Genomic DNA, 27,910 nt, shown 5'->3' with positions numbered 1-27,910 from the left:
TAAAAAAAACTGGGATACATGTGCAGAATGTGTAGGTTTGTTACATAGGTATATGTGTGCCATGGTGGTTTGCTGCACCTATTGACCCATCCTCTAAGTTCCCTCCCCTCGCCCCCAACCCCCAACAGGCCCTGGTATGTGTTGTTCCCTTCTCTGTGTCCATGTGTTCTCATTGTTCATCTCCCACTTGTGAGTGAGAACACGTGGTATTTGGTTTTCTGTTCCTGTGTTACTTTGCTGAGGATGATGGCTTCCAGTCTCATCCATGTCCCTGCAAAGGACGTGATCTCATTCTTTTTGTATGGCTGCCTAGTATTCCATAGTGTATATGTGCCACATTTTCTTTATCCGATCTGTCATTTATGGGCATTTGGATTGATTCCATGTCTTTGTTACTGTAAATAGCGCTGCAATAAACATACGTGTGCATGTGTCTTTATAGTGGAATGATTTATATTCCTTTGGGTATATACCCAGTAATAGGATTGCTGGGTCAAATGGTATTTCTGGTTTTAGATCCTTGAGGAATTGCCATACTGTCTTCCACAATGGTTGAACTAATTTACACTCCCACTAACAATGTCAAAGCATTCCTATTTCTCCACAGCCTCGCCAGTATCTCTTGTTACCTGACTTTTTAATAATTGCCATTCTGACTGGCGTCAGATGGTATCTCATTGTGGTTTTGATTTGCATTTATCTGATGATCAGTGATGTTGAGCTTTTTTTCATATGTTTCTTGGCTGCATAAATGTCTTCTATTAAGAATTGTCTGTTCATATCCTTTGCCCAGTTTTTGATGGGGTTGTTTTTTTCTTGTAAATTCGTTTAAGTTTCTTGTAGATTCTGGATATCAGACCTTTGTCAGATGGGTAGATTGCAAAAATGTTCTCCCATTCTGTAGGTTGCCTGTTCACTCTGATGATAGTTTCTTTTGTTGCTCAGAAGCTCTTTAGTTTAATTAGATCCCATTTGTCAATTTTGAATTTTGTGGCAATTGCTTTTGGTGTTTTTGTCATGAGGTCTTTGCCCATGCCTACATACTGACTGGTACTGCCTAGGCTTTCTTCTAGGGTTTTTATAGTTTGGGGTTTTACATTTAAGTCTTTAATCCATCTTGAGTAAATTTTTGTATAAGCTGTAAGGAAGGGGTCCAGTTTCAGTTTTCTGCATATGGCTAGCCAGTTCACTTAGTAATATTCATTAAGGTTCCTCTGTGCCTTTTCACGGCTTGATAGCTCATTACTTTTTAGTGTTAAATAACGCTCCATTGGCTGGATGTACCACAATCTATCAATTCACCTACTTAAGGATAACTTGGTTGCTTCCAAATTTTAGCAATCATGAATAAATTGCTCTAAACATCTGTGTGCATGTTTTTGGGTAGACATAAGTTTTCAACTCCTTGGGGTAAATACTAAGGAGTATGATTGCTGGATCATATGGGTAAGAGTATGTTTAGTTTTTTGAGAAACTGCCCAACTGGCTTCAAAAGTGGCTGCACCATTTTGCATTTCCACCAGCAATGAATAAGAGCTCCTGTTGTTTCATATCCTCAACAGCATTTGATGTTGTCAGTGTTTTGAATATTAGCCATTCTAATAGGTGTGCAGTGGTATCTCATTGTTTTTATTTGAAATTATCTAATTACATATGATGTTGAGCATCTTTTTTATTCTTATTTGCCATCTGTATATCTTCTTTGGTGAGGCATCTGTTCAGATCTTTTGCCCATTTTTAATTAGGTTGTTAGACTTCTTGCTGTTGAGTTTTAAGAGTCTTTTGTATATTTTGAATAACAATCCTTTATCAGATATGTCTTATGTAAATATTTTCTCCCAATCTGTGGCTTGTATTCTCATTCTCTTGACTGTTTTTTACAGAGCAGAAGTTTTTATTGTGAATGAAGTTCACTGTATCAAGTCTTTCTTTCATGGGCTTTGTCTTTGGTGTTGTATCTTTTTTTTTTTTTTTTTTTGAGACAGAGTCTCGCTCTGTCTCCCAGGCTGGAGTGCAGTGGAGTGATCTCGGCTCACTGCAAGCTCTGCCTTCCAGGTTCATGCCATTCTCCTGCCTCAGCCTCCTGAGTAGCTGGGACTACAGATGCCCGCCACCACGCCCAGCTAATTTTTTTTTTTATTTTTAGTAGAGATGGGGTTTCACCGTGTTAGCCAGGATGGTCTCCATCTCTTGACCTCGTGATCCGCCCACCTCGGCCTCCCAAAGTGCTGGGATTACAGGCTTGAGCCACCACACCCAGCCCCGGTGTTGTATCTTAAAAGTCATTGCCAAACCCAAGATTATCTAGATTTTCTCCTATGTTATCTTCTCAGAATTTTATAGTTTTGCATTTTACATTTAGGTCTATGATCCATTTTGAACTAATTTTTGTGAAGAGTGTAAGGTCTATGTTAAGATTCATTTTCTTTTTATGTGGATACTCAGTTATTCCAGTACCATTGTTGAAAAGACTGTCTTTTCCCCACCTAACTGCTTTGCTCCTATGTCAAAGTTCAGTTGAGTATATTTGTGTTGGTCTTGTCTTTCTAGTCTGTTCTACTGATCTATTTGTCTATTTTTCCGCCAATACTCGATTACTGTCTTGATTACTGTGTAGTCTTATAGTAAGTCTTGAAGTGTTAGTCTTCTTCTTTGTTCTTCTCCATCAGTATTGTGTTGGCTATTCTGAATTTTTGCCTCTCTATATAAACTTTAGAATCAGTCAATACCCACAAAATAACTTGCTCGGGTTTGCTTTGCTTTTAAAACTTTCAATTATGAAACTTGAGCCCGAGAAATGCAATGAGCAGTAGAGATATATCTGAGTAATTCTACTCAACCTGCCTAATTTTACTTAATTTGGATAATCAAAGACTCCTACCATTGTTTCTCCTGTTTTTTTTTCATAAACAAGAAACATGAAGAGACATGCCTTAATAGCAAATGACGATACCCACCAGAATAACTAAAAATTTCTAAAGTATTTATTTTATTTCAATATTGATGGTTGCCATAAAGCAAATGTACAATCTGCCTTGGAAACATATAACATAGAGACATCATCAAGCCTGGTCACTTGATGGAAGCAGAAGTGACATTTACTTTTTCTACATATATTTTAACTGTTTTATTTCCATTCACTTACAGAAAAGGAACCATTATTCATTTTCTGTGATCAGAATATAATTGGGTTTTCACCCTTACGTGATTCAGTATTGTTGTGAAGTTGTTCTGTTCGTGAATCCCTCACAGAAGAACGCATCTCAGTCTGTGTATGTGCAATTCTTTTTTTTTTTTTTTTTTTTTTTTTGAGATGGAGTCTCACTCTGTCGCCCAGGCTGGATGGAGTGCAGTGGTGCGATCTCAGCTCACTGCAAGCTCCGCCTCCTGGGTTCACGTCATTCTCCTGCCTCAGCCTCCTGAGTAGCTGGGGCTACAGGTGCCCGCCACCATGCCCGGCTAATTTTTTGTATTTTTAGTAGAGATGGGGTTTCACGGTGTTAGCCAGGATGGTCTCTTTCATGCACGTCCGTGTGAAGAGACCACCAAACAGGCTTTGTGTGAGCAATAAAGCTTTTAATCACCTGGGTGCAGGCTGGCTGAATCCAAAAAGAGAGTCAGCAAAGGGAGATAGGAGTGGGGCCGTTTTATAGGATTTGGATAGGTAAAGGAAAATTACAGTCAAAGGGGTTGTTCTCTGGCGGGCAGGAGTGGGGGTCACAAGGTGCTCAGTAGGGGAGCTTTTGAGCCAGGATGAGCCAGGAGAAGGAATTTCACAAGATAATGTCATCAGCTAAGGCAGGAACAGGCCATTTTCATTTCTTTTGTGGTGGAATGTCATCAGTTAAGGCAGGAACTGGCCATCTGGATGTGTACGTGCAGGTCACAGGGGATATGATGGCTTAGCTTGGGCTCAGAGGCCTGACATTCCTGTCTTCTTATATTAATAAGAAAAATAAAATGAAATAGTGGTAAAGTGTTGGGGCAGCGAAAATTTTTGGCAGTGGTATGGAGAGATAATGGGCAATGTTTCTCAGGGCTGCTTCGAGAGGGATTAGGGGTGGCATGGGAACCTAGAGTGGGAGAGATTAAGCTGAAGGAAGATTTTGTGGTAAGGGGTGATATTGTGGGACTGTTAGAAGAAAATTTGTCATTTAGAATTATTGGTGATGGCCCGTATACAGTTTTGTATGAATTGAAAAACTAAATGGAATAAGAGAAGGAGAGAAACAGGTATTAAAGGTCTAAGAATTGGGAGGACCCAGGACATCTAATTAGAGTGCCTAAGGAGATTCAGCATAGTCCTGCCAGCAAAGATTATTTATTTACTTCAAGAGTCAAGAGTGGCAGTTTAGGGATAGCACCAGGAGTTATCAGCTGTGATGGCTTGGAGAGATAGTGTAAACTGACAGTGTAAACAAGAGCAGGGCATTTATGAGTGGTTGAGAATGGTGAATAGGAGTATGACTAGACAGAAGATAGCAGGGATGACAAGTTTTTTGGGGCACAGTCCAAGTTGGTCTGGTGTCTGGAATGAGACTGGGGCTTAATAAAAAGGAGCGTCCATACAGGAGCTCAAATGGGCTGTACCCTGTAGCATTTCAAAGACAGGCCTGAATTCTGAGAAGGAAAAGTGGTAAAAGTATTGTCCAGTCCTTTTTAAGTTGGTGGCTGAGCTTGGTGAGGTGTGTTTTTAAAAGATCATTAGTCCGTTCTACCTTTCCTGAAGACTGAGGACCGTAAGGGATATAAAGGTTTCACTGAATACCAAGAGCCTGAAAAAATGCTTGGCTGATTTGACTAACAAAGGCCAGTCTGCTATCGGACTGTACAGAGGTGGGAAGGCCAAACTGAGGAATTATGTCTGACAGAAGGGAAGAAATGACTGCGGTGGCCTTCTCAGACCCTGTAGGAAAGGCCTCTACCCATCCAGTGAAAGTGTCTACCCAGACTAAGAGGTATTTTAGTTTTCTGACTCGGAGCATGTGAGTAAAGTCAATTTGCCAGTCCTGGGCAGGGACAAATCCACAAGCTTGATGTGTAGGAAAGGGAGGAGGCCTGAACAATCCCTGAGGGGTAGTAGAATAGCAAATGGAACACTGAGAAGTGATTTCCTTGAGGATAGATTTCCAGGATGGAAAGGAAATGAGAGGTTCTAAGAGATGGGCTAGCGGCTCATAACCTTCATGGAAGAGGTTATGAAATGACGACAGAATAGAATGGGCCTGTGAGGCTGGAAGGAGATATTTTCCTTGGTCTAAGAACCATTTGCCTTGTGTGGGAAGAGATTGATAGGTGGAAGTTTCAGAGGGGGAGTAGGTGGGAGTGACTGATATGAAGGAGAAAAACTGGCCGTGAGGGACAGAAGTTGGAAAGCTAGTTGCTTGTCTAGCCACCTTATCAGCATAAGCGTTGCCTAGAGCAAAGGGATCTGATGCCTTTTGATGGCCTTTGCAGTGAATAACTCCAGCTTCCTTTGGAAGTAAAGCGGCCTTGAGCAGAGTTTTATTAAAGAGGCATTAATGATGGAGGACCCTTGCGTAGTGAGGAAACCTCTTTCAGCCTATATAACAGCATGGTGGTGCAGAATATGAAAGGCGTATTTAGAGTCACTATAAATATTGACGCGTAGTCCTTTTGCAAGAGTGAGGGCTTAAGTTAAGGCAACTAGTTCGGCTTGCTGAGAGGTAGTGGAGGGGGGCAGAGCGGTAGCCTCAATGATCGATGTGGAAGATACTATAGCATAGCCTGCCTTTGCTGGTGAGTGGCGATTAGGCCTGGTGGAACTGCCATCAATAAACTAAATGTGATCAGGGTGAGGAACTGGAAAGAAGGAAATATGGGGAAATGGGGTGAATGTCAGGTGGATCAGAGAGGTATAGTCATGGGGGTCAGGTGTGGTATCCAGAATAATGTGGGAGGCCGGATTGAAGTCTGGGCCCGGAACAATGGTAATTGTGGGAGACTCAACAAAGAGTGAGTACAGCTGAAGGAGCCAGGGAGCAGACAATATATGTGTCAGGTGTGAGGAAGAAAATAGATTTTGGAAGTTATGAGAACTGTAGAGAGTGAGTTGAGCACAGTTTGTGATTTTAAGGGCCTCTAAAAGTATTAGGGCAGCAGCAGCCGCTGCATGGAGACATGATGGCCAGCCTAAAACAGTAAGGTCAAGTTGTTTGGACATAAAGGCTACAGGGTGCGGTCCTGGCTCTTGTGTAAGAATTCTGAGTGCACAGCCCTGCACTTCAGCTGTGTGTAATGAAAAGGGTTCAATGAGTCAGGGAGAGCTAGGGTGGGGGCAGTCTCTAAAGCTATCTTCAAGGAATGGAAAGAGGAGTGGGGAAAGGATTTAGGATCTATGGGGTCAGCTAGGTTTCCTTTTATTGAGTTTATATAATGGTTTTATTAGGATGGCAAAACCAGGTATCTAAAGTCGAAAGCATCTAACCATGCCTAGGAAGGAAAGGAGTTGTTGTTTTGTAGAATTTGCTGGGGTTTGAGAGATCAGTTGGACATGATCAGCAGGGAGAGCACTTGTGTTTTTATGAGAATTATGCCAAGATAGGTAACAGATGAGGAAGAAATTTGGGCTTGACTGAAGTAATGGGGGCTGTCTGTGAGGCCTTGTGGCAGTACAGCCCAGGTAATTTGCTGAGCCTGATGGGTGTCAGGGTCAGTCCAAGTGAAAGCGAAGACAGGCTGGGATGAGGGGTGTAGGGGAATAGTGAAAAAAGCATCTTTAAGATCAAGAACGGAATAGTGAGTTGTGGAGGAAGGTATTGAGGACAAAAGAGTGTACCAGTTGGACACCACAGGGTGGATAGGCAAAACAATTTGGTTGATAAGGCGCAGATCCTGAACTAATCTGTAAGTCTTGTCCGGTTTTTGGAAAGGTAAAATGGGGGAATTGTAAGGAGAGTTTTATAGGTTTTAGAAACCCATGCTGTAGCAGGCGAGTGATAACAGGCTTTAATCCTTTTAAAGCATGCTGTGGGATGGGATATTGGCATTAAGTGAGGTAAGGGTGATTAGGTTTTAATAGGATGGTAAGGGGTGCATAATTGGTCACTAAGGAGGGAGTAGAGGTGTCTTATACTTGTGAGTTAAGGAGGGGAGATACAAGGGGAGGATGTGAAGGAGGCTTTGAACTGGGGGAAAAGGCAGCAATGAGGTGCGGCTGTAGCCTAGGAATAGTCAGGGAAGCAGATAATTTAGTTAAAGTGTCTCAGCCTAATAAGGGAACTGGGCAGGTGGTGATAACTAAAAAGGAGTGCTTAAAAGAGTATTGACTAAGTTGGCACTAGAGTTGGGGAATTTTAAGAGGTTTAGAAGCCTGGCCGTCAATACCCACAACAGTTATGGAGGCAAGGGAAACAGGCCCTTGAAAAGAAGATAATGTGGAGTGTGTAGTCTCCGTATTGATTAAGAAGGGGACGGACTTACCCTCCACTGTGAGAGTTACCCGAAGTTTGGCGTCCGTGATGGTCTAGGGGCTTCCGAGGTGATCAGGCAGCATCAGTCTTCAGCCGCTAAGCTGAGAAGATCTGGGAAGGAGTCAGTCAGAGAGCCTTGGGCCAGAGTTCCAGGGGCTCTGCGAGTGACTGCCAGGTGAGTTGAACAGTTTGATTTTCAGTGGGGTCCTGTACAGATGGGACGTGGCTTAGGAGGAATCCTGGGCTGTGGGCATTCCTTGGCCTCGTGGCCAGATTTCTGGCACTTGTAGCAAGCTTTTGGGGGAGGAGGTTCTGGAGGAATGCCTGGCTGCTGTGGTTCAGGCGTTTGGAAGTTCTTGTGTGCTGGAGATGTGGCTGGGATTTGTCTCACCGTGGAGGCAAAGAATTGCAACTCAGAAATATGTCGCTACTTGGCTGCCTCTACTCTATTATTGTACACCTTGAAGGTGAGGATAATTAAGTCCTGTTGTGGGGTTTGAGGGCCGGAATTTAATTTTTGGAGTTTTATTTAATGTCGGGAGCAGATTGGGTAATAAAATGTATATTGAGAATAAGACGGCCTTTTGACCTTTTAGGGTCTAGGGCTGTAAAGCATCTCAGGGTTGCTGCCAAATGAGTCATGAACTGAGCTGGGTTTTTATATTTGATGAAAAAGAGCCTAAACGCTCTCTGATTTGGGATAAAGAAAAAGGAGCATTAACTTTGACTATGCCTTTAGCTCTAGCCACCTTTTTAAGAGTAAATTGCTGGGCAGGTGGGGGAGGGCTAGTCACGGAAGGAAACTGTAAGCCGGACCAGGTGTGAGGAGGGGAGGTGATAAAAGGATTATAGGGTGGAGGAGTGGAGGCTGAGGAAGAATTGGGACCTAGCTCAGCCTGGTGAGGAAGGGAGAGGTCAGATGGGTCTGTAGAAAAGGAAGATTAGAAAGACTCAGTGATGCTTGGGGTTGGGACTGAGGGGACAGGTGGGAGGGAAAGAAGGAAGATTTGGGACGAGTTGCATTGGGAACAGACTAGGGAGGGACTGATGTGTAAAAGAATGCCTGGACGTCAGGCACCTCAGACCATTTGCCCATTTTATGACAAGAATTATTTAGATCTTGTAGGAGGGAAAAAATGAAAGTGCTGTTTTCTGGCTATTTGGAACCACTGTCGAGTTTGTATTGGGGTCAAGCAGCATTGCAGAAGAAAATAAAGCATTTAGGTTTTTGGTCAGGTGTGAGTTGAAGAGGTTTTAAGTTCTGAGAACACAGGCTGAGGGAGAAGAGGGAGGAATGGAGGGTGGAATGTTGCCCATAGTGAAGGAGGCAATCTGAGAGAAAAGAGAGAGTAGAGACATGGAGGGAAGAGGTTCAGGGGTTCTTACCCTCTAGAAAAGTGGGAAAGGGGTTGGGGCACAGAAATAAGGGGTTGGGGCACAGAGATAAGAGGTCAGGGTGTGGAAATAAGGGATTGGGGCACAGAGTTAAGAAGTTGGGGTGTGGAAATAAGGGATCGGGCGTAGAGATAAGAGGTCAGGGCGTGGAAATAAGGGATCGGGGCACAGAGATAAGGGGTCAGGACATGGAAATAAGGGATCGTGGGGTTCCTGCCCCCCAGAAAAGCAGAGAGGGGATAGAGACAGAGAGAAGGGGTCAGGGTTCTTGCCCCTTCCCCAGAAAAGCAGGACTTGACGCTAAGGGTGAAGGACCAAGGCAGGCATCCCTGTGTGGTCAAACACCTCTGAAACGTGGGTGAATAATCAGAGAGGCATCCCTGCAATGATTAAACACCAAGGGAAGGCTGCCTTCCTGAGTCCATGACTGGTGCCGGAGTTTTGGGTCCACTGATAAAATGTGTCTCCTTTGTCTCTACCAGAAAATGAAAGGAATTGAAATTAAGAGAAGGGAGAGATTGAAGGGTGGTGCCAAGATTGAAAGGAGAAAGTTGTTGAGGGATAGTGAGAGAGGTTGGAGAAGAGAGTAAGAAGAGGCCACTTACCCAATTTAAAATTGGTGAGATGTTCCTTGGGCTGGTGGGTCTGAGGACCTGAGGTCATAGGTGGATCTTTTTCACGGAGCAAAGAGCAGGAGGACAGTGGATTGATCTGGGTCACGGCACCAAATTTCATGCGTGTCCGTGTGAAGGGACCACCAAACAGGCTTTGTGTGAGCAATAAAGCTTTTAATCACCTGGGTGCAGGTGGACTGAGTCCAAAAAGAGTCAGTGAAGGGAGATGGGGTGGGGCCATTTTACAGGATTTGGGTAGGTAAAGGAAAATTACAGTCAAAGGGGTTCTTATCTCACGGGCAAGAGTGGGGGTCACAAGGTGCTTAGTAGGGGAGCTTTTGAGCCAGGATGAGCCAGGAGAAGGAATTTCACAAGACTGTGTCATCAGTTAAGGCAGGAACAGGCCACTTTCGTTTCTTTTGTGGTGGAATGTCATCAGTTAAGGCAGGAACCAGTCATCTGGATGTGTACGTGCAGGTCACAGGGAATATGATGGCTTAGCTTGGGTTCAGAGGCCTGACAGTCTCTATCTCCTGACCTGGTGATCTGCCCGCCTCGGCCTCCCAGAGTGCTGGGATTACAGGTGTGAGCAACCGCACCTGGCCTCTTTTTTTTTTTAAACAATAATGTGTTTTATTTTAAAACAAGTCTATAAAAGTAGAAATCACACACAAAAATATGGATTACTCTGACATGTTGGCAAAGTAGGTTATGCAAAGTAGGTTATAGCTGCACTTGAGTTTGGGGGTTCTGTATGTTTGAGGGCATCCAGAAGTGAGAGTCCTTGACCAGTCCTTGTCAATAATCTGTAAACAATAATTTCAAGTCGAATTTAGCATTTTTTAACTACTAAGAAATTGAAGCTTAATAATTTCCTGTGTAACACTACTTAGGTCTGAGCGGATAAGGGCATTTCATACTATTGTTCCTAACATTAAATTTTTTTGATTTAAAAGAAAAGTTAATAGGAATGATGAGTTTTGGCTTTTTTTGTTGCATTTTGAACATATGAGGAGTTCATCAATTTAAATGTTTTTTTTTTGTTATTTTTAAAAAGCAGAATATAATCTTTTTACTTCTATGTACCAGTTTTTAAAAAAAATCACTGATGCTATCAAAATGTTCAGTACCTGAATCTTAACTCTTACACAGGTGAAAGTAGTTCTTACTGCTGAAACTGCATGGAACATATACCTATATACCTTCTTCTAGTGTTTTTTTGTTTTGTTTTGTTTGTTTGTTTTACAGAGTCTGGCTCTGTTACCCAGGCTGGAGTGTAGTGGTGTAATCTTGGCTCACTGCAACCTTGCCCTCTGGGTTCAAGCAATTCTCCTGCCTCAGCCTCCCTAGTAGCTGGGATTACAGGTGTGCGGTACAATGACTGGCTAATTGTTGTAATTTTAGTAGAGATGGGGTTTTGCCATGTTGACCAGGCTGGTCTCGAACTCCTGACCTCAAGTGATCTGCCTGCCTCGGCCTCCCAAAGTGCTGGAATTACAGGCATGAACCACCGTGCTCAGGCTTCTAGTGTTTATTTTCAATTGAAGGGAACATGCAGTTCCTCTTAGGGAATTTTAGGCCCCATTACCCTATAAAATGAATAGTTTTGAATAATTATTGTGAGAGATCATTAAAAAAAGACAATTTAAAATACTTGATTCCAAATTAATATACACGTAACCTCAAGAAACCCAGTGCTAAAGGAAAACAGCAGGCAACTACTGTTCTGAATTCTTCCATCAAACTTTTCAAGAATAGAGACTGGGTTAATACTACCTTTCTAAAACAAAGCAAGTCATTTTGAAAGCTAAAGAACCCCTCTTAATATAATTTGATTACAAAGTTAGAAAACCAGAATTATATTTCTTCACCTAATTTAGAATTCTGGAAACATATTACCTTAGTAAGCATTAAAGGATACCTCAAATTAGCCTGTCATAGAAAATTGTCTCTTGAGCTTTCAAATCCTATACCAATTCTTTACCTTTTGTTGTTTGTTTATTTATTTATATATTTATTTTTTTGTTTTAAGGTGAACTACATGGGGCTATTTGTTTCTCTAACCTAATTTCAAATCTAAAGGCAAAATTAAAATGCATTTTTTTCCTTTTTCCAGAAGAAATTGCCTGAAATGCTACTATCTTATGATTCTCTTTCTGTTCAGCTCATAATAAAATAGCGTATTGTTCTTCCAAACTGTCTTATAAGGCAATACTATAAAATTAAACGGATAAAAGTTACCATATAGGCTATGAAGATTGTTTGCTGGTGGTAATTTTTAAGCTTGATTCTGAATAGACTTAATAAGAAGGGCACTTAGAAGAGGTGGCTCAAATTTTGCTTTTTAAGGTGTCTTGAAATTATAGGCTCACTCTCCCAACATTTCAAAAAGCCTTTTTGAAAGGCTTACCTTAAGGGCAAATCAGTGATGAAGCTTCAGAGTCATGTCAGAAAAGCACATTGTTTTCCCTCTTAAATCATTACTTAATACTCCTGGAATGAAGGCAAAGAGAAAACCGAGAATAAAACTAGCCAAGCACTCCAGCAATTCGGCTTCCTGCCTATTTTCCCTGTCCCAAAGAAAAGGGAGACACCATCTTGCAATAAATACTTTATAGACAATTGGACTTTTGCAATGCCAGTCAGCATTTGATGCCCCATATCTCCTAATTCTTTTTGTTGCCAATAGTTGGCCTGGCAGTGGTAGTTAACTTGGAGCAATTAATCTGTAGATGAGGAAAGGCTTCCTTTAACACTTGAAGGGTGCTGTCTGGCAGGATTCCAAAGACTTGTAGTGTTTTTAGAGTGGGAATTGCTTCAAGTTCAAGTAACGTTTTGGGTATATCATAGCACCGACTGAGTGATATGTATTGGAGGTAGTTGAGCTGGAAAATATCTGAAAGCGGTCATTCTTTAGCTTTAGCATGACATTATCACTTATGTTTAGGTGGACATCTAGACCCTCATTGGGGGATCTTCTAACTAAAGTACAGACATTGGATTTCAGGATATTCTTTCGGCAGCCACTGAGATTCAGCTGGGTGATGCTCTCTGACAAATGCGCAACAGCCACTTGCACATGTTTTTTCAGTGAAGTCATATCACCAGCAGAGATTTAGCTCATCCAGTCTGGAACAGCTGGATTAAGAGAACCCAGAACACCCAGTTGCACTAAATTTGACTTCTGTGCAAGATTATTGATAATGGGATCTGAGAGCCATAGGTCTTCCAGAAAGCTTAGATTCTGCAGCTTGGAGCCCCAAGACAGAATGCCATGGAGGGCAGACACATCTATAACTGAGTTCAACACATCCCTCTGCTGTATATGCAGAGGGCTGAAATGTTCAACCAATGGTTGGTCATAAATGATTGTTGGCAGTGAAAGGCAACCAGCCCACACTAATCACATCTGGCTTCAGATTTTTACCTGTGAGGTATAAAGTCTGCCACAGAGACTCAACAAATGCTAGGGCAATACCATCTCTTAAAACATCAGAGGCCTTTAGCAGCTCAGTGAGGCGCAGACAGGAAAATATTCCCAAGAGCAGCTCATCTGGAAGGGAGTCCCATGAAACACCTGGAAAGTTCTCTCCATTTAGTTTAGGCCTGTTGATGATCACAGTCTTTGTCATTCCTTTTGCTCTTCAGCCATTTCCTTGGGTGGCTGTGTGATTGGCCCAGGTTTTAGAGCAGTTCCTTGGGGATATTCTTACTGTCTGCCTCCTCCTTCTCCAGGGCGTAGACCCCGATGCCTGACAGTAGTTCAGAAGTCTTGCTGGAATCCTATCCCCACACGAAGCTGGTGGTAACATTGCTACTCTGGTCTGGAATCTCTTAAAGGTGGTTCTTGTGCACGGTATCTGCAGGTTTGGGAGTTTTAAGTACATGCTTTTAATTGCACAGCTTCCTGCCTCCTGGATTCCTGCTTTGGTGCACGGCAGCCCCTAGCTTGCTTAGGAACGCAGCAGCTAGATCTATGAACTCTAGCAACATTTCAAGTGGGATGGGCACTCCCTGTTACTGTTTTTTAATCTCCACTTTTCCTTTCTGGAATTAAAATTATTTAAGTGTATAAATTTATAGGGTACAAGTGTAATTGTGTTACATGAGTAAATTGCCTAGTGGTGAAGTCAGGGCTTTTAGGTTAGCCATCACCAAATAATGCATGTTGTACGCATTAAGTAATCTCTCATTATCCACCCCTCTCACTCTTCAGAGTCTCCATTTGTTTATTATTCCACACTCTAAGTCCATGTGTACACATTATTTAGCTCCTACTTATAAGAACATGTGATATTTGTCTTTCTGTGTCTGACTTGTTTCACTTAAGATAATGGCCACCAGGTCCATCCACATTGCTGCGAATGACATGATTTCATTCTTTTTTATGGTTGAATAGTACTCGATTTTGCGTATATGCCACATTTTCTTTATCCAGTCTTCTGTTGGTTAACACTTAGGTTGATTCCATATCATGGCTATTGTGAGTAGTGTTGTGATGAACATATGTGTGCAGGAATCTTTTTGATATAATTTATATTTTTTAATATAATTTATTTAACTTTGGATAGATACTTAGTAGTGGGATTGCTACATCAAATTGCTACATCTATTTTTACTTCTTTTAGAAATCTCCATACTGTATTTTCATAGAGGTTGTACTACTTTACATTCCTACCAACAGTATGTGAGTTGCCTTTCCTTCACATCCTTGGCAACAAGTTATTTTTTATCTTTTTAATAATAGCCATTCTGACTGGTGTAAGATGATATCTCATTGTGGTTTAAATTTGCATTTTTCTGATGATTAATCATGTTAAGCATTTTTTCATATGCCAGTTGTATGTATTCTTTGAAAAATGTCTATTCATGTCCTTTTCCCACTTTTTAAGGGATTACTTTTTATTGTTGAATTGTTTGAGTTTCTTGTAAATTCTGGATATTAATCCCCTGTCAGATGCATAGTTTCAAATATTTTCTACCAGAATGACTAAATTTTTTTAAAAAAACTTTCCAAATTAAGTGTTGATTAGGATGTTATATTAGTCAGGGTTCTCTAATACAGAACCAATAAAATATATATACATACATATATACCTATATATTATATATATACATATTTTCTCTATAGAGAAATATATATATACATTTTATTGTCTCTATATATCTATATGTATTTCTCTCTCTCTCTCTCGATATATATATATATCGAGACAGATATGAGTGGGGATTTATTAGTAAAATCAGCTCACAGGGTTATGGAAGCTGAGAAGTTCCATGACAGGCCATCCGCAAGCTGAAGACCCTGGGATGCTGGTAGCATGGCTGAGTCCAAGTCTGAAGAATGAGAACTCAGGTGTAAGTCTTGTAGTTCAAAGGCCAAAGGGCTTGGAGTTCTGATGTCCAAGGACAGAAGAAGAGAATGTATTCCAGATCCAGGAGAGAGAGAGAGAGACCAATTTGCTTTTCCTCTCTTTTTGTTCTATCCAAGTGATATGGTTTGGCTGTGTCCCCACTCAAATCTCATCTTGAATTGTAGTTCCCATAATCCCCATATGTCATGGGAGGGACCTGGTGGGAGGTAATTTAATCATGGGGCAGTTACCCTCATGCTGTTCTTATGATACTGAGTGAGTTCTCATGACATCTGATGGTTTTATAAGGGACTTTCCCCGTTTTGCTCAGCACTTCTCCTTGCTGCCGCCATGTGAGGAAGGACGTATTTGCTTCCACTTTCACCATGATTGTAAGTTTCCTGAGGCCTCCCCAGCCATGCTGAACTGTGAGTCAATTAAACCTCTTTCCTTTACAAATTACCCAGTCTCGGGTATGTCTTTATTAGCAGCATGAGAATGGACTGATACACTAGGCCTCCAGCCCATTGGATGGTGCCTACCCACATTGAGGGCAGATCTTTCCCGTTTAGTGCATGTAGACTCACACCAATTTCCTCTGGAAACACCCTCACAGACTCACTCCAAAATAATGCTTTACCAGTTCTCTAGATATTCCTTAATTCAATCAAGTTAACACCTAAAATCAATCATCACAGATTTAAAGTAACTGGAATTCTTACACAATGCTGGTGGAAGTGTAAATGGGTAAAACCACTTTGGAAAACCACTTGTCTGTTTTGATTAAATCTAAATATATGCTAAATAATTATGACCCAGTAATTCCAAATCTCACAAAATGAGTACATATATTCACCAAGAAACTTGGGCATCTCAGAAGCATTATACCAGAGCCAGAAAAAAGAAAATATTTATTTATACAGAACAGATACATAAACTGAGGTACATTCAGACAACTTGAATACTTAGCTATGAAAATGAACAAACTACTACCGTAGGCAACAACATGGATGAATCTCACAAACACCATCTAAGTGAAAGCTGTTGGACATATAAGGCTACATACTCTTTTTACATTTATATAAAGTTCAGAACCACAAAACTTATCTGTGATAAATAGCGAAAACCTTGGGAAACCAGGGGGAATGATGAGTTGGAAGGGGAATGAGGGAGGCCTTTTGAGTTTGAGTAACTCTCTATTTCTTGTGTTGGGCGATGGTTACAAGACGTTTTCATTCTGTGAAATTTCATCGAGCTGTATGCTTGTGATTTGTGTACTTTTAAAATGCATGTTGTTTTATTTTGGCACAAACATTTATTAAAGAAACTTATAAGCAATCCAACAGAACCTACTGAGTTCTATAAAAACTATCAGAATGCATATGACAGGAAATTTATATTATTTTAAACTCTTATGGGGAAAACTTACTACCTACTACACAATGGGTTAATCTCATGAGGCAGGGATTGCCTTTTGATAGATGAGTTGGGATTGGAATTTAGGTGTGTCTGATGTCAAAGCCCACGCTCATAGCCACTATCTTGTACAGCCTTCCATTATGATTAGATATTCTCCTCCTTATCTACTTATGACAAACAACTGTGGTTTCATATCTTTTCCTGTTTTATTTTGTGACACTAAGTGACAGTGAAATATTATCTATCTCCTTAATTGTGTTTCATGACACCAAAATAAAGTTGAAAAACATCTGTTTGCTCTAAACAAGGCCAAATGACTACTTTTATGCATATATGTATGTATTATTTGTGTGTGTGTGTGTGTGTTATGATCACAAAGCTTAGATGTGTGATGTATGTGGTATATCATTATATCTTTTGAATAATTCTTCACTTGGGTCATGGCAGTTTTAATACTTTGCTTGGTATTTGACCACAACTGAACAGTGAGCAGACAATCTCACTGAGCTGTCTGTGGTCAGCATTTAAGGTTGTTGTTGTTTTGTTTTGTTTTTACCTCCCTCAAGATGTGCTAATTCAGAATCTTTCAGAGTATGCAGCAGTTTAATTTTTTCCAACGTGCATTGACTTGTACACAGAGACATTAAATTATATCTGTCATTGTTCATCTGTTGCCCAATGATAACATTTGCTCAGTTCCCCAGGAGCGTTTTATAATTCCCGCCTCATTTCAACTCGGTCTTATGTTCATCCCTCTTCCGGTTGTTAATAAATTGATGAAACTGCAACACCACCAGTCAAACATAGGTCTACACCATCGCCCTGTTAACCTTTTATACACACTGAAAGTTGGTCATTTATTTTTACTGTTAGCTTTCCACCTCTTAAATACTTTATAAGCCGCAGCCAAAGTGGCACATGCTCACCCTTTAGATACTGAATTTAATATATAATCACCAAAGAATGTGAGAATTCTATTGTTTTATAGAGGTAAATGCTTTTTTTCCCTAGAGGGTAGCCATTTAGTTTACCTATTGAATATCATAGATAATTATTCTCTATTTTTCCTTAAAAAATAGTTTGCCAAGTATTCCAGCTCTTCTCATATATTCACTATTATTCCTTTAACTGACTAAATGCATCTGACATATTAATTACTGAAGACATATTACAGAATAAATATTCATTAGAAATCTACATCAGAATAATATGTATATATTTTCATTTGCTTATATCAATTTTCTTCACTTGATTTTTCAGAGACTATACGGATAGAATTCCTAAAAGGACAAAAGATTATCTTCAAAGAAAAATGTTTACAAAATTAATACATTCATATGACAGAGCAGTTAAATTTTTGGCTTCCTTAATATTGTAATGCATAGAGCTAGCTGAGAAGACTATTAAGTAATCGTTATCTTTATTATGGACAACAGTAGATCCTTATTCTGTTCAGGTAGATGCAGCAAACTAACAAATCTTCCTTTATTATAGTCTATGTACTAATTATAGAGTAGCTACAAAAGTTGAAACTTGTTCAAAGTTAGAAACAATGATACACCCACATACTCTCTGAGCTACCTTTCAGTAACCTGCCTATTTCAGAACTTGGTAGCTTCAGCTCATATTATTATTATAGCTTTTGCTTTCCTTTTTTTTTTTTTGCAAGATACTTGGGAAAGGTGAAATAGAATAGAAAATCATTACAATGCAATGGTATTTCTGCATTGCCTGTAGGTTTAATATTTTGATTTGTTTCTCACCTAGACACTTGGTTATAAATCCAAATGAATTTTTTTAAATCAGTCTGGGAAGAGAAATGTCTTGAAAAAACCCACCAAGCTTTATTTGTGAAGAATGTAATGAAAAGTTTAAGGAAGGAGAACGAGGACTTACAATACCAAGATTTTCATGAAAATTAATCTGACCTATTGCTAAACTCAAATTCCAAGACTGAGTTTTGAAACAAACTTTCTTATGGCATTATAGCTAATCTGTGATGACTGTTACATAAATAGCTTTTTTTGCACTACAGCAAATACAAGTGTTCTCATTTCCAAATCCCTGAAAAACTGTTATGACATCGAATAAACAAGAATCCTTTTAAAAGAATAGGCCATTGCTACAATCAAGTCAATTTCAGCATTCTTTTCCCAGAACTATTTTGCATATTGGGTCATACAACAGTTTTAGTCCTAGTAACTGTCTATTTTGGGACCTCACCTACAATCTGGTGACATTATGGAAAAAGTATGAAATTAGAACTGTAATATGAATAAAAAAGGCAAACATCTAGAGTTTAAAAGATTATCTTTGTACTTAGCTGCTTTTCATTTATAAAGGTACTTTTTAAGCACTAATTAATCCGCTTAAAACCCCTATGAGCATGGCTGGACTAGGAGAAAAACAGAGTTTTGAGGAGAGAAAAGTGAAAAGTTCCTATTGGAGCTGTATTTTTCCATAGCTCATCTCAAAACAGAATCTCCTAAATAGGTAAGTCAATTAAATTCCTCTTATCTGAACAGTCAGGCTGTTCAGTAGATAAAGAAATTCCATTTTGCTTGAGACCCCTAGGGATAACCTAAAGCATTGTTCCACAGTAAGCCAACGTCTCAGAATTGAGAAATCAAGGGAGCCCAGGATCATCTTAGATATTTGGACATCTTCCGGATCAACGATGGAAGGATTTAAAGCCAAATAACACTGGTTCTGAGTAGAATTGGACATATTTCTAAGAAAATAACCAGTTGACTCACCATGTCTAATTCCTTGCTGGTCAATAATTCATTTCTGACTATGGCAGTTTCAATCAAACTTTTCGGGTGAAGGAATGCATGTGGGTGTCACTGACTGCCACTGGCAGGCCCGAGGCATAAACAAGAGAGAAGACCAAATAGAAGGGGAGAAGTTGTTGTGGTAGAAGATCACCAAGTAATTCTTTTTTTTTTTTTTTCCGGAGGCAGAGTTTCGTTCTCGTGGCCCAGGCTGGAGTACAATGGCGCGATCTCGGCTCACTGCAACCTCCGCCTCCTGGGTTCAAGCAATTCTCCTGCCTCAGCCTCTTGAGTAGCTGGGATTACAGTATTTTTAGTAGAGATGGGGTTTTGCCATGTTGGCCAGGCTGATCTCGAACTCCTGACCTCAGGTGATCCACCTGCTTCAGCCTCCTAAAGTGCTGGGATTACAGGCATGAGCCACTGTTCCCGTCCCGCCAACTAAATCTTAAGATGCAAGCAATAATTTCCACCACTGGCTCAGAGGGCAGTGAGTTAAATGCACTAGGTGTTAAGGCAATGGAAGGAATAACAATAAATTCAAGGAACGAAAACAAGAGTATGCTGGAAAGTGCAGGAAGATCACCACATATAATAGCCAAGTTATGGGGAAGCCATGTCAGAAACCAGGATATTGCATATAGATAGAATCTCTGACCTATACAAAATATAGCCCAAGAAATATGTCAAATCCAAGTATAACACTGTAGCAAGGAACAATAGTGAAACTGCACACACACACACAGAGGCACATCCAGACACAGCACTTATAAACACATGCAAGCACTCCCAATCCTACATTCTTGCTCTATATTTTCCCATAGCATTATTGCTTTCTAACATATACTTCACAAATTACTTATTATTATATACTTGCTCCCTCCCACAGAGAATGGAAACTCTACTAGGGTAGAAAGTCTTGTTTTGTTCATTGATATATGCCTAGAATATACAACACTGTCTGTAATATAATAGGCTCTTGATAAATATTTGTTGACTGAATAAGTTAGGTGTGTGAGGTTTAAGAAATGTTTATGGGATGTTTCAGAGTGGATGAATGAAGGATACAGAGCACACTGAGCTCATTGCAGTGGATTGTTTATCCAAAGGAGGACAAAGTCTGAAGCAGGGAGACCAACTAAGAGACTACTACAGTAATCCAAGGGAATAGATGATGATGCCTTGAACCTTGAAGTTTTTTTTTTTTTTTTTTTTTTTGGGAGACTGAGTCTCACTCTGTTGCCCAGGCTGGAGTGCAGTGGCGCGATCTCAGCTCACTACAACCTCTGCCTCCTGGGTTCAAGCAATTCTCTGCCTCAGCCTCCCGAGTAGCTAGGATTACAGGTGCCCGCCACCACACCTGGCTAATTTTTGTATTTTTAGCAGAGACAGAGTTTCACCATCTTGGCCAGGCTGGTCTTGAACTCCTGACTTCATGATCCACCTGCTTCAGCCTCCCAAAGTGCTGGGATTACAGGCATGAGCCACTGTGCCTGGCCAGTAGTGGAGGTTTTAAGAGCTGGTCAGATGGAGGATATATTTTTAAGGTACAGCCAATGGGATTTAAAAAAAGAACACTTGAGTTGTAATTGACATAGAGAAAGCTGTGCAAATGGTATATCAAAGAAATAATAAAATTGTCATTGTAGATTGTGCTCATTGAAATATATTCAGTTAGGGTTTTATTATGATAATTCACTGAGAGAAATTAAGTATTCTTGGTGCCAAGCTGTCCTCTTAAATTGATATCAGTAAACTGTAAAGATTAAATATCTATATGTGCATGAAACAGAAATTATAATGAAAACAAGATCAGTGTGACAATTCGCTGTACCATATTAAACTAAACCCCTTTCAGAAGTTACACTGTATCCTGAGTGTTAAATCATAAGGACTATGTTGCTGTTTTCACTCATAACAAATCTGTACAATCTCAGTATGGCTAAAATTAGGGCATTTGGCAAGCAAAAAATGTGCTTGGTGACACATCCATATCCTTTGAACAAGAATATTAAGAATGTGCAGGTTTATATCCTAGAGTGTTTCTTGTGGCTATTGTAATTCAAATTGGAAACAATTTAGATATCCAAACTTAGAGTATTTAAGTAAATTATGGCACGCTCATACAATGGAATACTAGAGAGTCAATTGAAAGGATGTTGTAGAAGCATATATATTAGCACAAAAAACCTACCTACATTTTTTTCCATCATATTGACAGAAAAAAAAGAAGTTAGAGAACAGCATTACAGGCCAGGCTGGTGGCTCACACCTGTAATCCTAGTACCTTGTGAGGCCAAGATGGGAGGATTGCTTGAGCTCAGGAGTTTGAGACCAGCCTGGGCCACATAGCAAGACTATATATATATGGTGTGGTGGTGCATGCCTGTAGTCCCAGTTACTTGGGAGGCTGAGGTGGGAGTTTCAGCCTCGCGGCTCAGCCCAGGAGTTGGAGGCTGCAGTGCCTATGATCGTGCCACTGCACTCCAGCCTGGGTGACAGTGAGACCCTGTCTCAAAACAAACAAAAAAGAAAACAAACAAAAAAACAACCAGCATTACATGTGACCCCTCTTGGAGGGTGATAGGTTAATCTATTTATGAACAGAAAAGTTCTACAAGCATATAACACAAAATGGAAACTGATTATCACTGGTGGGATTATGATTATCCCTATTTTCTAAAATGTTAATACTGTTATAATACAAATGTTTGAATGCATGGAACAATAAAGATTACAATAGACTAAAGGATTTCACGATTTAGAAAGATATACAAGTCTTATTTTCCCTGGAGACTCACCCTTGTTCATGCATCACAGAATAAACTTCCAACAGCATTATTACTGGCACTTCCTGACAACAATATTTCTTATTGAGATTTGTATAAGTAATGAGTTGCCAAATTAAGTATTTTAAACTCTCACATAAAACTCTTCAAATGTGAGAAATGTGGGGAAATATCCACATGTCCATAAGATTACTTTCAGGGTTTTACCAATTACAATAATTAAATGAATAATTAATGTGGATTCTCAGAGCCTCATGTACTTTTTAGTTAGCTATACAAAAGAGGAACTAGGGAGAAAATTCTCAACAGAAACAGCATAACAGAGAGCCAGTATCTTTAATTTTCCTATTAAAGACCCACTCTTTTCTCCATATGGCAAGGCAAATAATGCATATGTGGCCAACTCTGGATTATGCAGGGTCATGAGGGACAGAAACAACGTGGATAATTGAAACCCGCTGATAATCCGGAAACCTAATTTTACCTAATAGTTGCAACCACCTCCTGGACAGAACCCTTTCATAGAGCTGCTAATTATGAGAAGCATAATTGAGTGGTTTGCGTTCATCTGCTTTCAGTTATCCTTTGCAGGTGCTAATGAACAGTGAAATGGTCAAAGGGATGTCAGCCAAAGGAAGTGGTAGGAGAAAATGCAGGACATGGGTAACCCAGAAACTGGATAATCACCCTCAAAATGACTAAGTTAACTGCACTGAGGATCAGCTATTAACAAAATTCCATGAGGATATATGTCACTAAACCAGATCTTCATATTAAGGGTTTTCACATGTACATATTCAAGCTTGGTTAACATGAATTACAGTATAGTCTTACAAGTTCTCTATACTGTAGTGATTTTCCTTGATGGCAATGATAGGATATTCATCATCAGAGCATAGCTAATCAACTGCAGGCTCCTCTGCTAAATATGGCCAACAGGCTGCTTATGAGTCCAGACTCTGGCAGACAGCCCTGCTTTTAGACCAATGGAAATGTTATTGACTCACCCCCATGCCTTTCTGGGAGAGAATATAAGCATTACTGGTATCTGATCATTAAAAAAAAAATCATTGCTCCAAATTCGTGTTTCAGTAAACAGCATTTTGAAAGTCTTGTTATGGTGCAAACATTTTGTGGCTTGTGTTAAGCATTTGGTTTTCAAAAATTGTCAAAAATAAATGTTTTTAGAGTACAATTACTTTCAAATATTACACAATAAACTGTAATATTAGTAACAAGAACTGTATCTATGTTTGATTAGTAAGTAAGCTCTAAATGGTTGTGAAAGTAATTTCCTTTTATAAGGATGCACTTCAGGACAAATTACTTGTTACACTCACTAATATTCAGAACTTCAACTGTATCTACATATGATTATTAATGCAGCTCTCTATAGTAGTAACAAAAGTGATTTTCATTTATGGCAGCTGTTTAAAACGAAGTACACTGTAAACTCTCTGGTATTTGTAAATAAAACTGTGTGTGTACATGAATATTAATAGTTTTCTATAGCAATTGTGAGAGTGATCTCCATTTATAGCAGTCATTTTGGGTAAATGAGATTTTTAATCATTTTAATAGCAACTGTTATTTCTTGATCTTATTCTGTGATAGTGTGTCCTTTTGCCCATATTGTGAGAAAAAGGATGAATGACCTAGTTGTGTATAATGTGCATTGTTTAAGCCACTTGAATATTCTGGACTACTCTCTAACTTTTGCTTAAACCTAAAGAAAAAAAGTAATTTTCAATTCAATTACAGATAACATTCACCAAACTATTTAACTGAAAAATACAAGTCCCTAAATTTCTGCTTTACTGAAAATTTAGGTAAGCTATAGTCCTCTTCAATTTGTTTTTATGAAATACAATGGCATGAGTAGATGAATTATAAAATTTATTTATATTGAGCACTTGCTATGTGCCTGACCTGATATTGTTTTATATGTATTGACTCATATAATACAGTTGGCAGTCTGTATCCATGATTCTGCATCTGTGGTTGGATCCAACCAACCACAGATGGAAAATACTGGGAAAAAAGGATGATTGTGTCTGTAGTGTACAGACATTATTCGCTAAACAAAACAGTAAAATAGCTATTTACATAGCATTTACAGTGTATTAGATATTATAAGTAATCTAGAGATAAAGTATATAGGAGGATGTATGTAGATTATATATAAGTACTATACCATTTTATATAACGGACTTTAGCATGCATGGATTTTGGCATCTGAGAGAGGACCTGGAACCAACCCCCCATGGATACTGAAGGACCACTGTACTTGCAAAAAAAAAAAAAAGAAAAGAAAAAAAAGAAGAAAAAGCAACCTATGGGGGAGATGACACATATATCTGTAATTTATTACAGATGAGAAACTAAGATTAAGTAATTTGTCAAAATTCATCTAGAGCTCATAAGTGGTAGGACTGAGATTTCAAACCAAGCAGTTGACCTCTGGAGTCAAGCTTTATAATACTCCATGCTGTACAGCTTCACTTAGGTTCCTGTTGCCTAAAGTCTATAGACCAAGTATTACTACTTTTTAAGTTTTCCAGAACCATCTTCCAACTTTTGCATCTGTTCATTTGACAAGTGTGTCTTGCATTCAAATAGGCCCACAGAAACTCTATTTGTGCATAGATTTTGAATTGCTTTCCATGTGTTTATCAACTTGATTTCTCCCTCAGTTAATCATTCTAGTCTTTTAGTTTTTTAATCTTCCCAATTTGATGCCTTCAGTTCCCCCATGGACATGAATTTCTACTAAACAAATAAACAATAAGGAACTTATTATAATACACTGCATTTGCAAAGCACTTTTGCATGCTTGCTCTCATTTTGATCTCACAGGTTTGTTTGTTATTTTTTAATTATAAAAGCTATTCAAGTATGGCAGGAGTCCTAGAGTGAGAGGCTAAGTTGTGGTAGTACCCACTGTGGATTCAAACGTGTCCAGGCATATCTAGATGCCCAACAGGGAAAACACATCAGGGGTTTATTTATATGGGGGGTTGAGGACTCTGATGTGAGCTATAATACTGGATAAGTTGCAATTGATATCTGCCCACAGCACTAAGACATCTCCCCAAGTTTTGGAAGAATAAGAGCCCTCCCTTGAACAAGAATTCAGTTGAATAGATGGGAAGAAACTAGCTTTTAGGTGACATGTTGGTGAAGTAAACTAGTCTGATCAGAAAAATATGATCTGTGTTAGAGGGGTAAAGGGTGGTTTAGGAAAGCACATATGGATCTGTGCTGTGTTGGAGGCTGAGGGTCAGGATGTTGGTGCAGGGCTATGACAGATAATAGGTCAAATGAAAGAGTTTTAGCATTAGAGTGATCCTAAGAACTTGAAAGCACAAGGCAGTACTATTAGTGGCTTAGAAATACATTGATATACAAATATGGGCAGAAATGAGTATTGAAATGGAATGGAAAGGCAGCCAAGGCTACAACATTGTGGCTGACATCCAGAGGTATTATGGAAGCAGTAGTTGCCATTAAGGAACAGGTCTGGAGCAGGAAAGGCAGAGATCACAAAGGCCATAGGAAGAGGAAAATGATCACTAGCTATTCATAAACCATGTGAGTTCCTCTTTGAACCTGTCCCACCCTCTTGAACCAGAATAGAGGGATTGGAAGGAGGATTGGATTTCAGAAACTCAGCTGTTAGAGGCTGGGAGACTGATTAGATTTTACTATTATTGTGACTCTCTCAGGCCACACATTCTGTGCCACCTCATTGGTAGAGTCTAAAGTAACTAAGGTTACAAGCATATTGCAGATATGTATAATTACTTTTTTCTATTACTACCAAACCCAACCAACCTAGACAAGTCTTCATTCAATTTACCACATCCCAATTTTATGTAAACACAATTCCTGAAGTCATCTTTACCGCTACTATTAGTTCTCTTTCTCTTTTCCCACAATTTGTTTTATTATTTTCTTCTTTATTTTACATAATTACTGAGTGCCTATACATGTAAAACACCACTAGGTCACATAAGGAATAGAAAGGGGGATATGACACAGGCACTTTCGGCCTATCAAAGGAGCCAAAAATGCTCACAAATTATAAAATAGCATCCAGATGATGGAGAAGTTTAGGAATAGTACTGAATAATGGCTAAATATGAACCTTCTTGTGTTCTAGGTCCCAAGTTGGTAGACGAGCCATTTTTGTATTCTAGTCTAGTGGCATAGTTAGTATTAGTCCTGCCTGGATCAGAAAGCAGGAGAGACAAATAGTTATTTCCTTTTTCAAATCTCTTGCATACATACATAAACTTCAGAATTTTTGCTACCTTGGATAATCTTTATGCTGAAGATCATAGATCCAAGGAGCCTCCTTTAAGCTGTGGCTTGGCATGGGGCAAGGGTTGGTCTAGCCTATGGCCTGCAAAGCCTGGAGCCATGGTAACAAAGCTGGTTTGAAGAACTGAAGAATTCATATAAAGAGCCTCGTCAAAAGAGCAGGGAAAAGAGGTAAAAAGCAGGAGTTAAGTAATATGACTGCAATCAGAAGGCTGCCAAGATGGAAGAACCATTCTGAGACATCGGATAGGAGAAGAATTCCAGGAAATATTACCTTTATGTGTTACAATATAGAAGCAGTAGCCTTTTGTGAGGCATCTGTGACCTCACCTGTGGGAAGGAAAGGAATTATTAAAGCACCAAGCCCGATTAGATTCAATCTATGTTACTGTTATTTCTTCCAATTATTTGGCCAACTGATTTTAAAAATCTTTTATTTTGGCATATCTAAATATTGAGAAGTGACATGTCTACTCCTTACAGATTTCTTTTGAGAAGGGTGCTGTTATACTCACCTGATCTTTCCTTTCAATGCAAAGGGAAACGATGATGGAGGAGGAGAATTCTCATACTGAACCAAGGGGATGGCCCGTCTAAGCATGTGTTGGAGATACTCCTAAAGCTTGACCATCTAGAAATGACAAAAATAAATGGATGACTGAATATACATATGACGATCACATTCAAAACAAAAACTGATGTCAATACTGGTGTCAGATAAAGTATAATTTAAGAACAAAAATTTAATGGGACAAAATAAGTTTATACCGATTAACAACAAACAATGAAGATATTTCAGTCATGCAATTTATGCACTAAAAGGTAACATCAAAATTCATTCAGCATATGATGATGTTAAAAATAAAAGAGAAATAGAATTGCAAAAGCTTAACATACCATCACAGCCTCTAACTATCGAGTAGATTAAGAACATGGAAATATGAGTACAGGAATATTCATAATATTCATTGCATTATAGTATGTAATGTCAGGAAATTGGAAATCTAAGTGTCCATCAAGACACTATTGGCTAAGTGTATTATAACCCATACAATAGACTATAATAAAGCCCTTAAAATGTGTTGTCTCCATAATAACATAGAAAGGTGACTTTGCTATCTAATTAGGTAAAATCAGAGTAAAATGTTTAAGATAATGCTATTTTTTTCATCTTCCATTCTCTAGCCTGAGGTAATGCTATTTTTGTAAACACAAAATATATTTTGTGGATGTATACACATATTCTTTATGTAAATACATAGAGAAATGGTTGCTAGAAGTCAGGAAAAGTCTAAGAGAAACTGTCACTTTTTTATTCTCTGTATATCTAAATGGTTGGCATTTCATATTGTGTGCTTTTATTTTAGTACATTTAGAAAATAATTGATAAGAAAAAATTATAGACAACATGAGAAGAGCTATAACCATAGACTAAACTAAATCATAAATACAGAAGAATTTTTCCCAGGAAATTCTCTTTGCAAGTTTACAGACAAATTCCCACACAATGTAGTCTAGTCAAGATCATCAAAACGATTACAATCACCTGGAGTGGACTTCAGTTTTTGTTTGCCATTTTTGGAAGAGTTTCTTGAGTATGTTTTGTGGCTGTCCAGCATCAGAACCTCCTTTTTATGTTTGAGGATTTCCTCAGAGTATGAGTATGGAGAGAAGGCAGGGCTTGGCTTCCACTACAGGAACTAACAAGGCCAGATACTCATCTCTGCCTCCAAGCCTAGGTACATGACCCAGGCGAAACTTATCAGATTCTCTGATCAGGAGCTTGGAATCTAAAATAAAGACGCAGGA

General features: G+C 39.3%; 1 pseudogene; it reads right to left on the bottom strand.

Annotated features, from left to right (window-relative positions):
- Positions 1-10,075: 10,075 nt before the first annotated feature.
- Positions 10,076-27,910, bottom strand: part of LOC100584871 — a 32,543-nt pseudogene continuing 14,708 nt past the window's right edge.

This window comes from Nomascus leucogenys, chromosome X, assembly GCF_006542625.1.
Source record: "Nomascus leucogenys isolate Asia chromosome X, Asia_NLE_v1, whole genome shotgun sequence".
NCBI classification, from domain to species: domain Eukaryota; kingdom Metazoa; phylum Chordata; class Mammalia; order Primates; family Hylobatidae; genus Nomascus; species Nomascus leucogenys.
This window is presented reverse-complemented; position numbering and strand designations above follow the sequence as displayed.